A 14,240-nucleotide genomic window follows, 5' to 3' on the forward strand; every position below is an offset into this window, starting at 1 on the left:
TGGATAAATTAGGACAAGGTTTTACATCGACCGATCCATTAGAAGAGATAGATATAGGAGATGGTTTAAATCCTAGGCCGACATTTGTAAATGCAAATTTAAGAGCCGATCATAAAGCTAAGTTGATCGAGTTGTTGAAAGAATATGTTTGTTGCTTTGCATGGGAATACCATGAGATGCCAGGTTTAAGCCGAGAGCTAGTGGAGCATCGGTTAGCTATAAAGGCTGGTTTTAGACCATATAAACAATCGGCCAGAAAGTTTAATCCAAAAACATATGACCGGATCAAGGAAGAGATTGGTCGTTTGCTTAAAGCTAATTTTATTAGACCTTGCAGGTATGCCGAGTGGATTTCTAACATTGTCCCAGTGGAGAAGAAAGGATCCGGCAAGTTGAGGGTGTGCATTGACTTCAGAGATTTGAATAGGGCTACACCCAAAGATGAGTATCCTATGCCAATAGCTGATATGCTTATTAATGATGCTTCTGGACATAAGGTTATTAGCTTTCTAGATGGTAATGCCGGATACAATCAAATTTTTATGGCCGAAGAGGACATGTCCAAGACACCTTTTCGTTGCCCTGGTTTTCTTGGTTTATTTGAGTGGACAGTGATGACATTCGGATTAAAAAATGCTGGCGCCACATATCAAAGGGCTATGAATTTGATTTTTCATGATTTACTCGGTGTCATACTTGAAGTCTATATTGATGATATTGTTGTCAAATCGAACGCTTTTGAATCTCACTTGGCCGATGTGCGTTTAGCTTTTGAACGAATGAAAAAGTATGGACTGAAGATGAATCCTTTAAAGTGTGCATTCGGCGTGTCAGCTGGCAAGTTTTTGAGTTTCATTATTCATGAAGATGGCATAGAGATTGATCCCAAAAAGATAGAGGCCATACAGAAAATGGGGGCTCCAACATGCAAGAGAGATATGCAAAAGTTCCTTGGCAAGGTCAATTATTTGAGAAGGTTCATAGCTAATCTATCAGGGAAAGTTGATGCATTTACTCCTATCCTTCGGTTAAAGAATGATGTTGGTTTCACTTGGGGGGCAAAACAGCAAGAAGCATTTGATATGATCAAGAATTATTTGTGCACTCCTCCAGTGATGAGAGCACCCAAGCATAGGGAACCCTTCAGACTTTACATTGCAGCAGAGGAAGGAGTTATTGGTGCTGTTCTAACTCAAGAGACCGAAGGAAAAGAACATGCCATCACTTATTTGAGCCGCCGCTTATTGGACGCAGAGACAAGGTATACATTTATTGAGAAATTATGTCTATGCTTATATTATGCTTGCACAAAATTGAGACATTATTTAGTGCCGAGTGCTTGCGTAGTAGCTTGTCAGACCGATGTCATTAAATACATGTTGCATAGGCCAATTCTTAGTGGTAGAATTGGCAAGTGGGCTTATGCTTTGATTGAATATGATTTGGCTTATGAATCTCTAAAATCCATGAAGGGCCAAATTGTTGCTAATTTCATTGTTGAACATCGGGTTAATAACAAGCATGATAGTGATATGAACCTTGTTTCATTAGTACCATGGAGATTATACTTTGATGGTTCAGTTTGTAGAAATGGCCAAGGTGTTGGTATTGTTTATATATCTCCTCATGGTGCTGTTTTTGAAGCCTCGTGCCGCTTAGAATATTTTTGCACAAACAATCAAGCCGAATATGAAGCATTGTTATTCGGCCTAGAGATGTTACTTGATATAGGTGTTACATATATTGAGGCTTATGGTGATTCGTTACTAGTGGTGCAGCAAATATCCAAAGTCTTTTAGTGTTTGGACGAATCACTTAATGTTTATCTTGATAAATGTCTAGATATAATCTCTACTTTGGATTGTTTTAGCATTGCACATATATCTAGACATGACAACTGGAAAGCAAATGAGTTGGCACAGCAAGCATCTGGATACCATGTTGATCATGGCATGTTTCATATTTCTCAAAGTTCGATGTCTTGTCTTACCAGTATAGAAGAGGCCGAACCAGAACCAGCTGATTCGGTCATTAACAAAAAATCTAGTGCAGGTGACAATTCCGACTGGAGGAAGCCCATTGTTGCTTACTTACGTAATCCGAGTGAAAGGGTGGACAGGGTTGTTCGGCGTATGGCTTTTAAATATACTATGAGGGATGATGATCTTTATCGCCGAACAGTTGATGATGTTATCTTAAAGTTCTTGGATGAGGACCAAGAAAGAGTTGTTATGCGAGAGGTACATGAAGGCATTTGTGGTACTCACCAGTCGGCTCCCAAGATGAAATGGTTATTACGACGTGCTGGGTTTTATTGGCCGACCATGATTAATGATTGCTTCAGATATTATAAAGGGTGCGAAGCTTGTCAAAAATTTGGTGATATTCAGTTGGCTCCTGCTGCTATGTTACATCCCATTATCAAGCCGTGGCCTTTCAGAGGATGGGGTTTAGACTTTATTGGACAAATTCATCCGTCTTCCTCAAAGGGGCATCGGTTCGTATTGGTGGCAACCGATTATTTCACTAAATGGTCTGAAGCAGTACATCTCAAGAACATGACACATACGGAGGTGATAAAATTCATAACCGAGCACATTATTCATAGATTCGGCATTCCTCAAACATTGACTACAGATCAAGGCTCCTCTTTCATGTCACACCAAGTTAGAGAATTTGCCGAATCTTATAACATAAAATTGCTCAATTCATCTCCATATTATGCCCAAGCCAATGGACAAGCTGAGTCTAGCAATAAAATTTTAATCAAGCTCATCAAGAAGAAGGTTGAGGATAATCCAAGGAGATGGCATGAGTTGTTGTCTGAAGCTTTGTGGGCACATAGGATCTCAAGGCATGGTGCTACGAAGGTAACTCCATATGAGCTAGTATATGGTCAGGAGGCTGTTTTACTGGTGGAGGTAAATTTGAATGCTTTGAGAATAGCCAAGCAAAATGATTTATCGGCTGTAGACTTTTATAACTTAATGATGGATAACATTGACGAAGTTGCCGATAAACGTTTGGCTGCTTTGAAGGCCATAGAGAGAGACAAGTTAAGAGTGGCAAGAGCTTACAATAAGAAAGTCAAGTCGAAGAATTTTCAAGTTGGTGATCTCGTCTGGAAAGTAATTCTACCGATTGGTTCAAAAGATAGAAAATTTGGGAAGTGGTCTCCTAGTTGGGAAGGTCCTTTTAGGATCGCAAGAGTAGTTCCCGGAAATTCATATTTGGTGGAATCCATACAAGGGGCGTTGTTACCTCGAGCTCTCAATGGCAAGTACTTGAAGAAATACCACCCGAGTGTGTGGCAAGAAGCCTAAATAGGCAATGGCCGATACATAATTATCGCCCTAACAAATATAAATGGCCGATGGGGTGTTGACATCGTCCTTAGAACAAACACAGTACAAGTTATTTTTCGGCACACAAGCTTTGCCGAAAAACAGGGGGGCATGTGTTGACACCAGATTTTGGCATGGTTAAGAATCCGGGTTCGTATGCAAAAGTTAGAGGCAACACTTCGCGGGCCGGCCCTGAGTGGGAAAGAAAACTCTTGCCGGGGTGGAAACCTTGTCAGAGAGGAACCCTGGCCGGAGTACAAACCTTGCCGGAGTAAAACCCTTGCCGGAGTACAAACCTTGCCGGAGTGAAACCTTGTCAGAGAGGAACCCTGGCCGGAGTACAAACCTTGTCGGAGTACAAACCTTGCCGGAGTACAAACCTTGCCGGAGTGAAACCTTGCCGGTGTGATAGCTTGCCGGATAGAAACATTGTCGGTGTGGAAAGCTTACTCAGATGGAAAACTTGCCGGGTTGGAGGCTGTGATAGTCAATCGGACAAGAAGTTGAAGATGGGCTCAAAAGGTTATTCAGATGATCTCGGATGGAAAAACGTTCAGCATGAAAGTTGTTCGTCTCGTCGAAACGATCGATTTTGATATAAAGATCGTCCCAATCCAAATTCATATGCAAAAGTTATAGCCGCTACAAGATGCTGCCACAGTAGATGGCCGGACACTCCGAAGGCAACCCTCCGGATTCCATATTTTTCTGCTATAGGCCGGACACTCCGGGCATGTCCGTCCGGGGTTTGGATTTTTCTGCTGCAGACTTCGGAAAACAGCCAAAAACTCTCTCAAGATGGCCTCTAATCAAAAAACGTTCAACATGAAAGTTGTTCGTCTTGTCGAAACGGTCAAGATTGCTTTTGGGCACGTTTTCATCCGAGATCGTTTACTTCCTCAAAAGTGACCCGCAAGGTGCTGCCAGGTTGTAAACCGAACAGTTTTGGAAAGTCCGGATTCCGAGTTGGACCCAAACTAGGGTTTTGGACGTGAATTCTAACCTTTCCTTGCACAGAAAGTCCATCCGCCTCTTATATACCCAAGGGGTGACGGCCGATTGAACAACACCCAATCGAACCAATCTATCAATTACACTTTTGTGTTCATCTACTTTTATCCCTCACCCTTGTATCTTTCTTTCTCGTTCTTCGTTCGTTCTTCGCGTTGGAGGGCAGCGATCCACGAGGCTCTAGGGGCGAGCGAATCGACCTAGGGTAGCCCATAGCCGCCGCAATCCCTGACGGGGTCCCTCCCGGGTGCGCGGGGTTTCGGGTCTGCAAAAGTGCCCGCCGACTGTCCTGCGTATCGCGCTGTCGGTCGGGTCTCCTTCGACGTGAGCTGCGGTGCATCACCCCCGGCGTCGAGGGTACACGGGACGTGTTCGTGTGTCAACAGACGGCGCTCTTGACCCTGGCTGGGGACCCCAATCCCGGCAGTGTCCGGCAGGGAGGGGCCTTGCTGTACCTCTGCCAGAGCAGGGTTGACTTTGTGAAGCAGATGCCTGCCTTTGATGAGTGGGGGCTGCGCCCTGCCGGCCTTCAGGGGTCTCGCGAGAATCCGTTGGTGGTGACTGCCCTTCCAGTCGGCCAAGGCGGCTCGTCCTCGAGTGGCGGAGCAGGGAGGTACGAGGCGCCAGAGGCCGAGGGGGCTCCCGGCGTGGTGACGGCACCGGGCGAGGCTCATGAGGAAGCAGTTATCGGGGCCCGTGCCGCTGAGGCTGAGGGTGACAAACAGCTGCCCTCTGCGCCTGCGACTGGGGCCCCTGAGGCTCCAGCTGCTTCTCTTGGGGAGGCGATTGGCGGCGCACATCAGGCAGGGGCACCTGACGCTGATCGTCTTGACGCTCCATCTTCGTCGAAGGTCGATCCCTGCGCCCAACTCTTAGGCCGCTTCCGCGTGGACTTTGGGGCTCTCCGGAAGAGAAGGGAGGCCCTGGGCGACGGTTACCCTTGTCGCCTGCTGAAGCACAGAAAGTACTTCGCCACTGATGAGTAAGCCTTCTCCATTCCCTGCTCCTGATCCTTCCGTTGCTCTTACTGACCCTTGCTCCGCAGGCCCCTTCCAGCCGAGCTTGCTGAGATGGCTGAGGAGCCGTCCCCTTTGGCTTTGCCTCCTCCATCGTCCTCGAGCGCCCCAAGCAGCGGAGCCCTTGTGGCGAGGGCGATCGAAGAAGCGAACCATCCCGAGGCGTATTGTGGCCCCGCACACCTCGCGATCCTCCTTCGCGAGCCTTCTCATGGCATAGCCAACCTGCCATGGGCTTCTCGCCTGGTCGTGGACTGCGATTGGCTGAGGCGCTTCCTGCGCTCTTCTCCTGAGGTCGGGCTGGCCCCAGGCCGGGCTTCTGACGCGGCATGCCCGGTCGTCGCGAAGGTGCCAGCCCCCAGCCCCCAGCCCGGAGGGGGAGCGCTGACCTACAGCCCCCGGCGCTTGCTTGGGGCAGATGATGGTGTGGAAGACATGCTTGAGCGCGCTCGGGAGCGTCGCGCTCTCCGCCAAGGATTCCTTCGAAGGGCGACTGATGCAGTGAGCCTGCTTGGTGAGGAGCTTGCTGATGAAGACGCGCGCCTTGAGGCCGAGGGCCTGCGCCTGGCTGTAGAGAGGCGCGAGCTGGAGGGCGCCATCGCCCTTGCGCGCCGTCGGCGCGACCTTGATGAAGCAGAGGCCAAGGCGTCATTGGTGGCCTCTCGGGAGGCCCGGTCTCGGGCTGCTGAGGAAGCTCGGGAGGCGGACTGGCGGCGAACGGCTGCAGAGGAGTGGGCTCGGGAGCTCCTGGCCTGGTGCCACTCGCTGGAGGAGCAGGTGGAGCTACACGAGGCAGCCCTCGCGTCGATGAGGGTGGCCTCCGGCGACTCGGCGGAGCTCCAGAAGCGTGAGGAGGCGCTGACGCTGGAAGCCGCCGAACGTACCCGCGCGTACGAGCGTCTGGAGACGAGGGAGCGCTTGGTGGCGCAGGCGGAGGACGATGTCACTACACAGGAAGCCCGTGTCCTGGAGGAGGTCGGACGTCAGGTGGCGATGGCGCATCTGAACCTCGAGCACGAGTTCGAGGAGAAGCTGGGGTTGATCCGGGCCGAAGCCGAGGGCAGGACTGCTGCCCTGAGGGCCAATCTAGAGGAGGTGACGCGGCGGGCCGATGCTTCCCGGGCCGCCCTTGAGGTGGCGCAAGGTGGGCTAACCACCTCCCAGGCGGAGGTGCTCCTCCTTCGCCAGCGGGTGGAGGAGGCCGAGGCCGTCGCGCGCCTGAACGCGGACGAGATACGTCAGCGGCGGCTCCTAGAACATGAGCACGGCCCCATGCTAACCAGCTCCGGGAGACGGCCAACGCGGCCTTGGGAACATCTGCGAGGAGACCGTCGGCGAGCCGCACGCGGTTAACTACGCGGGCAATCTTCAATTCTTTACTAACGTGGTGACGTAGCTGGAGGCGCGATCTATCAGGGCTGACAGGTTGGTGGAGGAGAGGAGCCGCGCCCTGCTCAGGCGCGCCTTTTCTCGTGTCTTCAGCCATCTCCGGAGCATGGATCCCCACTTCGATTTCGACGCGGCCATCACCCCAGTTCCCCAGGCCGTCCGAGGTGAGCTGGCGCACTGGGTGGAAGACCATGTGGAGGCTCTTATCAGGGCCTTCGCCTCAGACAACGATGACGCGATCGTGGCGGCCGACGAGGGCGGCGTGACGGGCGGCCCTAACGCCGCCGGTGGCAACGCGGGCAGCGGTGGCGAGTTCAGCGACGCCAGCAACGGCCCCGATGGCTCTCCTGAGGATGCATTGGGAGATTCGTCCGACTGATTGTGCATCGTTCCTGCTTACCCTGTATGAATAGAACTCAGGTTTTGGCCTGATAGCTGTGAGAGCATTTTGGAGGGGGAGCCCCTCATGTAAAACTTGTGTTCATCGTATCAGTAGGAGCTACATTGCCCATGCGCCCGCGCCAAGTGGTTGGCTTAAGCGACGCGCTGGTCGGCTATTTTACCTTTGTCCCGTGCTGGCCCTGGGGCAGCCCGCAGGAGGCTGTGGAGCCCGGAGTGTTTCCTGATTGAATCCGTTGGACCTGCAGTAAGACGCCCTCCTGAGAGGACGCGGCGGCGGCAGTCTGGGCTGCGCGCAAGCTAGGCCTGACCCGGCTCGCAAGGGGCTCACGAGGGGAGGCAGCTGAGGCAAAGCGGTAACCGAAACGCGAGAAATTGCTCGAACGAGACTAAGCACCCCTTCCCCGAACACACGCAAATCTCAAATTCGAATCCAACTTGAATCCAGCGGGGGAAAGCGGCAACCAAAGGGAAGAGCAACAAAAGCAAACAAAAGGCCGCGTCCGGCACCTAGTCTAGTCTTGGACGTCTTCTCACCAGCGCGGAGCTAAGTGCTGCCACTGGGCGTGGGAGGGAGCCCCTAGGCCTGAGGCCGGCACCCCTGAGACTCCAGGGCGTGTACAGCCCCACTCATTATTACATGAGAGTGTCACGGGGCGGCGAGCTTCACAGGCACTGGGCCTTCTTCACAGGTACTGGCCTTGCTTCATATCGCCAGATGAGGGCCCCGCCTTGCACCACACTCTAGTGCCATCAGCAACGACCGAAAACCAGGACGCCGCCCGATGGGGTAGAGCGGTCGCCAGCGGTTCCCCCGACGACCATGGGTCCTCCGCCGGGGGCAGGCCCTGGGGCACCTCCCCAGCGGAGGGCCTACCTCCTGAGAACGCCTTGCTCCGAACGCCGCGGTGGCGATGTCGGATCCCTGCCTCTCTCCTGCAGCCCTCTGCGCCCTCCTCCCGAGGGGTAGGAGACTGTGGGAGCAAGGCAGCTGCTCACTGCGGCGACCTGCACCTCCTGCGATCCATGGTTAGCATATACCTGCTCCTGAAGAATTAGCGGTACCCGATAATCGTTGCCTCCAGCGTGGCTAGTGGGACCGTCCCGGGGCTCCTGGAAAGGCTCAGCTTCTAGTGCCTCATCCCCCTAGCTTGGGCTGAGGAGCGAGCCTTGTCCATTCTCGTGAGGGTGTCCTTGGTCCATCATGAGGGGCACGTATTCCTCCGGTGCCGTCATCCCGAATGCCACGCCGTAATGCCCCGCATGCCACGCGGGCCTGCCTGACGCGCCCTCCGTGGGGTGGCAGCGCGGCCGCCCACTGGGGCCACAGGTCGCGTTGAGTCCTTCTTCTTCGCGGACCAGGGGCGGGGGCAGCGCCGCCGCCGGTCCGGCGCTGACAGCTTCGCCGGCGTCGGAGTAGCCTTGGAGCCCGCGGGCGCGTGTGGGGCCCCCGCGTGGGTCGCCCTGGGCTTGAGATGGGAGCTGGGTGGAGAAGGGGTGAGCCCCCGAGGCGGCGAAGCCCAGGAGCTCTGCCACTCGCTCCAGCAGCACGTCGCGGCCGCCCTCCAGCAGTCTGCACTGCAGCAGCACTCGGGCCACCATGAGTGCGGCTCTCGAGTTCGCCTGCTCCCGGCGGGTGTACGGTGTCGTGGTCGTGGCGTTATTGGAGGCCCTTGCTGCCGACCGCGCCTGCCGCGGTGTAAGAGTTGTCGAAGCCTGTCCGCGTCGCCTGCGGCCCACAGCGCCCTGCGGACCGCGAGCTGCCTGGGGCACGGGGTCGCCCGAGGTGAGCGGTTCTGCGCGGGCGGGCCACGCAGCCCATGGGTCTGGGTTGCCCTCCTGGTCGCCGGGCATGGTGATGACGACGCGACAGGGCACGGAGCGGTAGAAGACGAATTCCGGCGCACCCCTACCTGGCGCGCCAAATGTCGGATTTCGGCTTTCTCTACCGAGGTGCTCATCCGGTTTAGACCAGGACACAATCGCAGAAGTTCTCCCTTTACTACCCTAGCTGATGTAGCGGAACGTAGGGTAGCAAGCACAGGAGTCGGGCAACCCAACTATTGACCAAAGACATGATTCGGAGCCAATGCATATAATGCTAAATTCAGGGTGCCGTACTATACTTCCAACACACATCATCACTTCACCCTTAACTAGTCTCTGTTTATTCTGCAACTCCCATTTCGAGTTACTAATCTTAGCAACTGAACTAGTATCTAATACTGAGGGGTTGCTATAAACACTAGTAAAGTACACATCAATAACATGTATATCAAATATACTTATGTTCACTTTGCCATCCTTCTTATCCGCCAATCACTTGGGGTAGTTCCGCTTCCAGTGACCAGTCCCTTTGTAGTAGAAGCACTTAGTCTCAGGCTTAGGACCAGACTTGGGCTTCTTCACTTGAGCAGCAACTTGCTTGCTGTTTTTCTTGAAGTTCCCCTTTTTCCCTTTGCCCTTTTCTTGAAACTAGTGATCTTATCAACCATCAACACTTGATGCTCTTTCTTGATTTCTACCTTCATCGATTTCATCATCATGAAAAGCTCGGGAGTCGTTTTCGTCATCCCTTGCATACTATAGTTGGTGACTAGAGAATTCTGGCAATCACTATCTTATCTGGAAGATTAACTCCCACTTGATTCAAGCGATTGTAGTACCCGGACAATCTGAGCACATGCTCACTAGTTGAGCGATTCTCCTCCATCTTTTAGCTATAGAACTTGTTGGAGACTTCATATCTCTCAATTCGGGTATTTTCTTGAAATATTAACTTCAACTCCTGGAACATCTCATATGGTCCATGACGTTCAAAACGTCTTTCAAGTCCCGAATCTAAGCCTTTAAGCATGGTGCACTAAACTATCAAGTAGTCATCATATTTGGGTAGCCAAACGTTCATAACGTCTGCATCTGCTCCTGCAATAGGTCTGTCACCTAGCGGTGCATCAAGGACATAATTCTTCTGTGCAGCAATGAGGATAAACCTCAGATCACGGATCCAATCCGCATCATTGCTACTAACATCTTTCAACACAATTTTCTCTAGGAACATATCAAAATAAACACAGGGAAGCAACAACGCGAGCTATTGATCTACAACATGATTTGCAAAATACTACCAGGACTAAGTTCATGATAAATTTAAGTTCAATTAATCATATTACTTAAGAACTCCCACTTAGATAGACATCCCTCTAATCCTCTAAGTGATCACGTGATCCAAATCAACTAAACCATGTCCGATCATCACGTGATATGGAGTAGTTTCATTGGTGAACATCGCTATGTTGATCATATCTACTATATGATTCACGCTCGACATTTCAGTCTCTGTGTTCCGAGGCCATATCTGTATATGCTTGGCTCGTCAAGTATAACCTGAGTATTCTGCGTGTGCAACTGTTTTGCACCCGTTGTATTTGAACGTAGAGCCTATCACACCCGATCATAACGTGGTGTCTCAGCACGAAGAACTTTCGCAACGATGCATACTCAGGGAGAACACTTCTTGATAATTAATGAGAGATCATCTTAACATGCTACCGTCAATCAAAGCAAGATAAGATGCATAAAAGATAAACATCACATGCAATCAATATAAGTGATATGATATGGCCATCATCATCTTGTGCTTGTGATCTCCATCTTCGAAGCACCGTCATGATCACCATCGTCACCGGCGCGACACCTTGATCACCATCGTAGCATCGTTGTCGTCTCGCTGATCTTATGCTTCCACGACTATCGCTACCGCTTAGTGATAAAGTAAAGCATTACAGTGCAATTGCATTGCATACAATAAAGCGACAACCATATGGCTCCTGCCAGTTGCCGATAACTTGGTTACAAAAGATGATCATCTCATACAATAAAATTTTAGCATCATGTCTTGACCATATCACATCACAACATGCCCTGCAAAAACAAATTAGACGTCCTCTACTTTGTTGTTGCAAGTTTTACGTGGCTGCTACGGGCTTTAAGCAAGAACCAATCTTACCTACGCATCAAAACCACAACGATAGTTTGTCAAGTTGGTGCTGTTTTAACCTTCGCAAGGACCGGGCGTAGCCACACTCGGTTCAACTAAAGTAGGAGAAACTGTCACCCGCTAGCCACCTTTGTGCAAAGCACATCGGGAGAACCGGTCTCGCGTAAGCGTACGCGTAATGTCGGTCCGGGCCGCTTCGTCCAACAATACCGCCGAACCAAAGTATGACATGCTGGTAAGCAGTATGACTTATATCGCCCACAACTCACTTGTGTTCTACTCGTGCATATAACATCAACACATAAAAAACTAGGCTCTGATACCACTGTTAGGTAACGTAATAATTTCAAAAAAATTCCTACACACACACAAGATCATGGTGATGCATAGCAACGAGAGGGGAGAGTATGATCTACGTACCCTTGTAGACTGACAGCGGAAGCATTAGCACAACGCGGTTGATGTAGTCGTACGTCTTCACGGCCCGACCGATCAAGCACCGAAACTACGGCACCTCCGAGTTTTAGCACACGTTTAGCTCGATGACAATCCCCGGACTCCGATCCAGCAAAGTGTCGGGGAAGAGCACGACGGCGTGGTGACGATCTTGATGTACTACCATCGCAGGGCTTCGCCTAAGCACCGCTACAATATTATTAAGGATTATGGTGGAAGGGGGCACCGCACACGGCTAAGAATATGATCACATGGATCAACTTGTGTGTCTAGGGGTGCCCCCTGCCCCCGTATATAAAGGATCAAGGGGAGGAGGCCGGCCGGCCCCTATGGCGCGCCAAGGAGGAGTCCTCCTCCTAGTAGGAGTAGGACTCCTACTAGGAGGGGGAAAGAAGTGGGGAGGGAGAAGGAAAGGGGGACGCCGCCCCCCTCTCCTAGTCCAATTCGGACCAGGGGGGAGGAGGCGTGCAGCCCACCTTTGGCTGCCCCTCTCTCTCTCCACTAAGGCCAATATGGCCCATTACTTCTTCCGGGGGGGGTTCCGGTAACCGTCCGGCTCTCCGGTTTTCTCCGAATCACCCGGAACACTTCCGGTGTCCGAATATAGCCGTCCAATATATCAATCTTTATGTATCGACCATTTCGAGACTCCTCGTCATGTCCGTGATCACATCTGGGACTCCGAACTAACTTCGGCACATCAAAACTCATAAACTCATAATATAACTGTCATCGAAACCTTAAGCGTGTGGACCCTACAGGTTCGAGAACAATGTAGACATGACTGAGACACGTCTCCGGTCAATAACCAATAGCGGAACCTGGATGCTCATATTGGCTCCTACATATTCTACGAATATCTTTATCGGTCAGACCGCATAACAACATACGTTGTTCCCTTTGTCATCGGTATGTTACTTGCCCGAGATTCGATCGTCGGTATCTCAATACCTAGTTCAATCTCGTTACCGGCAAGTCTCTTTACTCGTTTTGTAATACATCATCTTGCAACTAACTCATTAGTTGTAATGCTTGCAAGGCTTATGTGATGTGCATTACCGAGAGGGCCCAGAGATACCTCTCCGACAATCGGAGTGACAAATCCTAATCTCGAAATACGCCAACCCAACATTCACCTTTGGAGACACCTGTAGAGCTCCTTTATAATCACCCAGTTACGTTGTGACGTTTGGTAGCACACAAAGTGTTCCTCCGGTAAACGGGAGTTGCATAATCTCATAGTCATAGGAACATGTATAAGTCATGAAGAAAGCAATAGCAACATACTAAACGATCCGGCGTTAAGCTAATGGAATGGGTCATGTCAATCACATCATTCTCCTAATGATGTGATCCCATTAATCAAATGACAACACATGTCTATGGTTAGGAAACATAACCATCTTCGATTAACGAGCTAGTCAAGTAGAGGCATACTAGTGACGTTTGGTTTGTCTATGTATTCACACAAGTATTATGTTTCCGGATAATACAATTCTAGCATGAATAATAAACATTTATCATGATATAAGGAAATAAAATAATAACATTATTATTGCCTCTAGGGCATATTTCCTTCAATTAGTGTCGTGAGGGCCGCCATGGATTTTGGCTTTTCTTGGCCGAGGTGGCAAGCGAGCCATTCATCGTGGATGCTATGTTTGAAAGCTGCTAGAGCTTCAGCGTCCGGACAGTCAACGATTTGGTTCTTTTTAGTTAGGAATCTTGTCCAGAATTTCCTGGCGGATTCTCCGGGATGCTGGACTATATGGCTTAAGTCATCAGCGTCCGGAGGTTGAACATATATACCTTGGAAGTTGTCGAGGAAAGCCTCTTCCAAGTCCTCCCAACTACCAATGGAATTGTCAGGCAGACTGTTTAGCCAATGTTGAGCGAGCCCCTTGAGTTTGAGAGGGAGGTATTTGATGGCGTGGAGGTCATCTCCGCGTGCCATATGGATGTGGAGAATGAAGTCTTCGATCCACACCACGGGGTCCGTGGTCCCATCGTATGATTCTATGTTCACGGGTGTCGGTGTCAAAACCGGCGGATCTCGGGTAGGGGGTCCCGAACTGTGTGTCTAAGGCGGATGGTAACAGGAGGCAGGGGACACGATTTTTACCCAAGTTCGGGCCCTCTTGATGGAGGTAAAACCCTACGTCCTGCTTGATTGTTCTTGATGATATGAGAGTTACAAGAGTTGATCTACCACGAGATCTGAGAGGCTAAACCCTAGAAGCTAGCCTATGGTATGATTGTATGTTGTCCTACGGACTAAAACCCTCCGGTTTATATAGACACCGGAGGGGGCTAGGGTTACACAAGGTCGGTTACAAAGGAGGAGATATACATATCCGTATTGCCTAGCTTGCCTTCTACGCCAAGTAAAGTCCCATCCGGACACAAGACGAAGTCTTCAATCTTGTATCTTCATAGTCCAACAGTCCGGCCAAAGGATATAGTCCGGCTGTCCGGAGACCCCCTAATCCAGGACTCCCTCAGTAGCCCCCGAACCAGGCTTCAATGACGTCAAGTCCGACACACAGTATTGTCTTCGGCATTGCAAGGCAGGTTCTTCTCCAAATTTTGGATGTTTGTTAAGTAGTGTCTGGCCCCATAAATGTT

Source organism: Triticum urartu, chromosome 2A (assembly GCF_056163025.1).
Source record: "Triticum urartu cultivar PI428250 chromosome 2A, HENAU_Tu73, whole genome shotgun sequence".
NCBI classification, from domain to species: domain Eukaryota; kingdom Viridiplantae; phylum Streptophyta; class Magnoliopsida; order Poales; family Poaceae; genus Triticum; species Triticum urartu.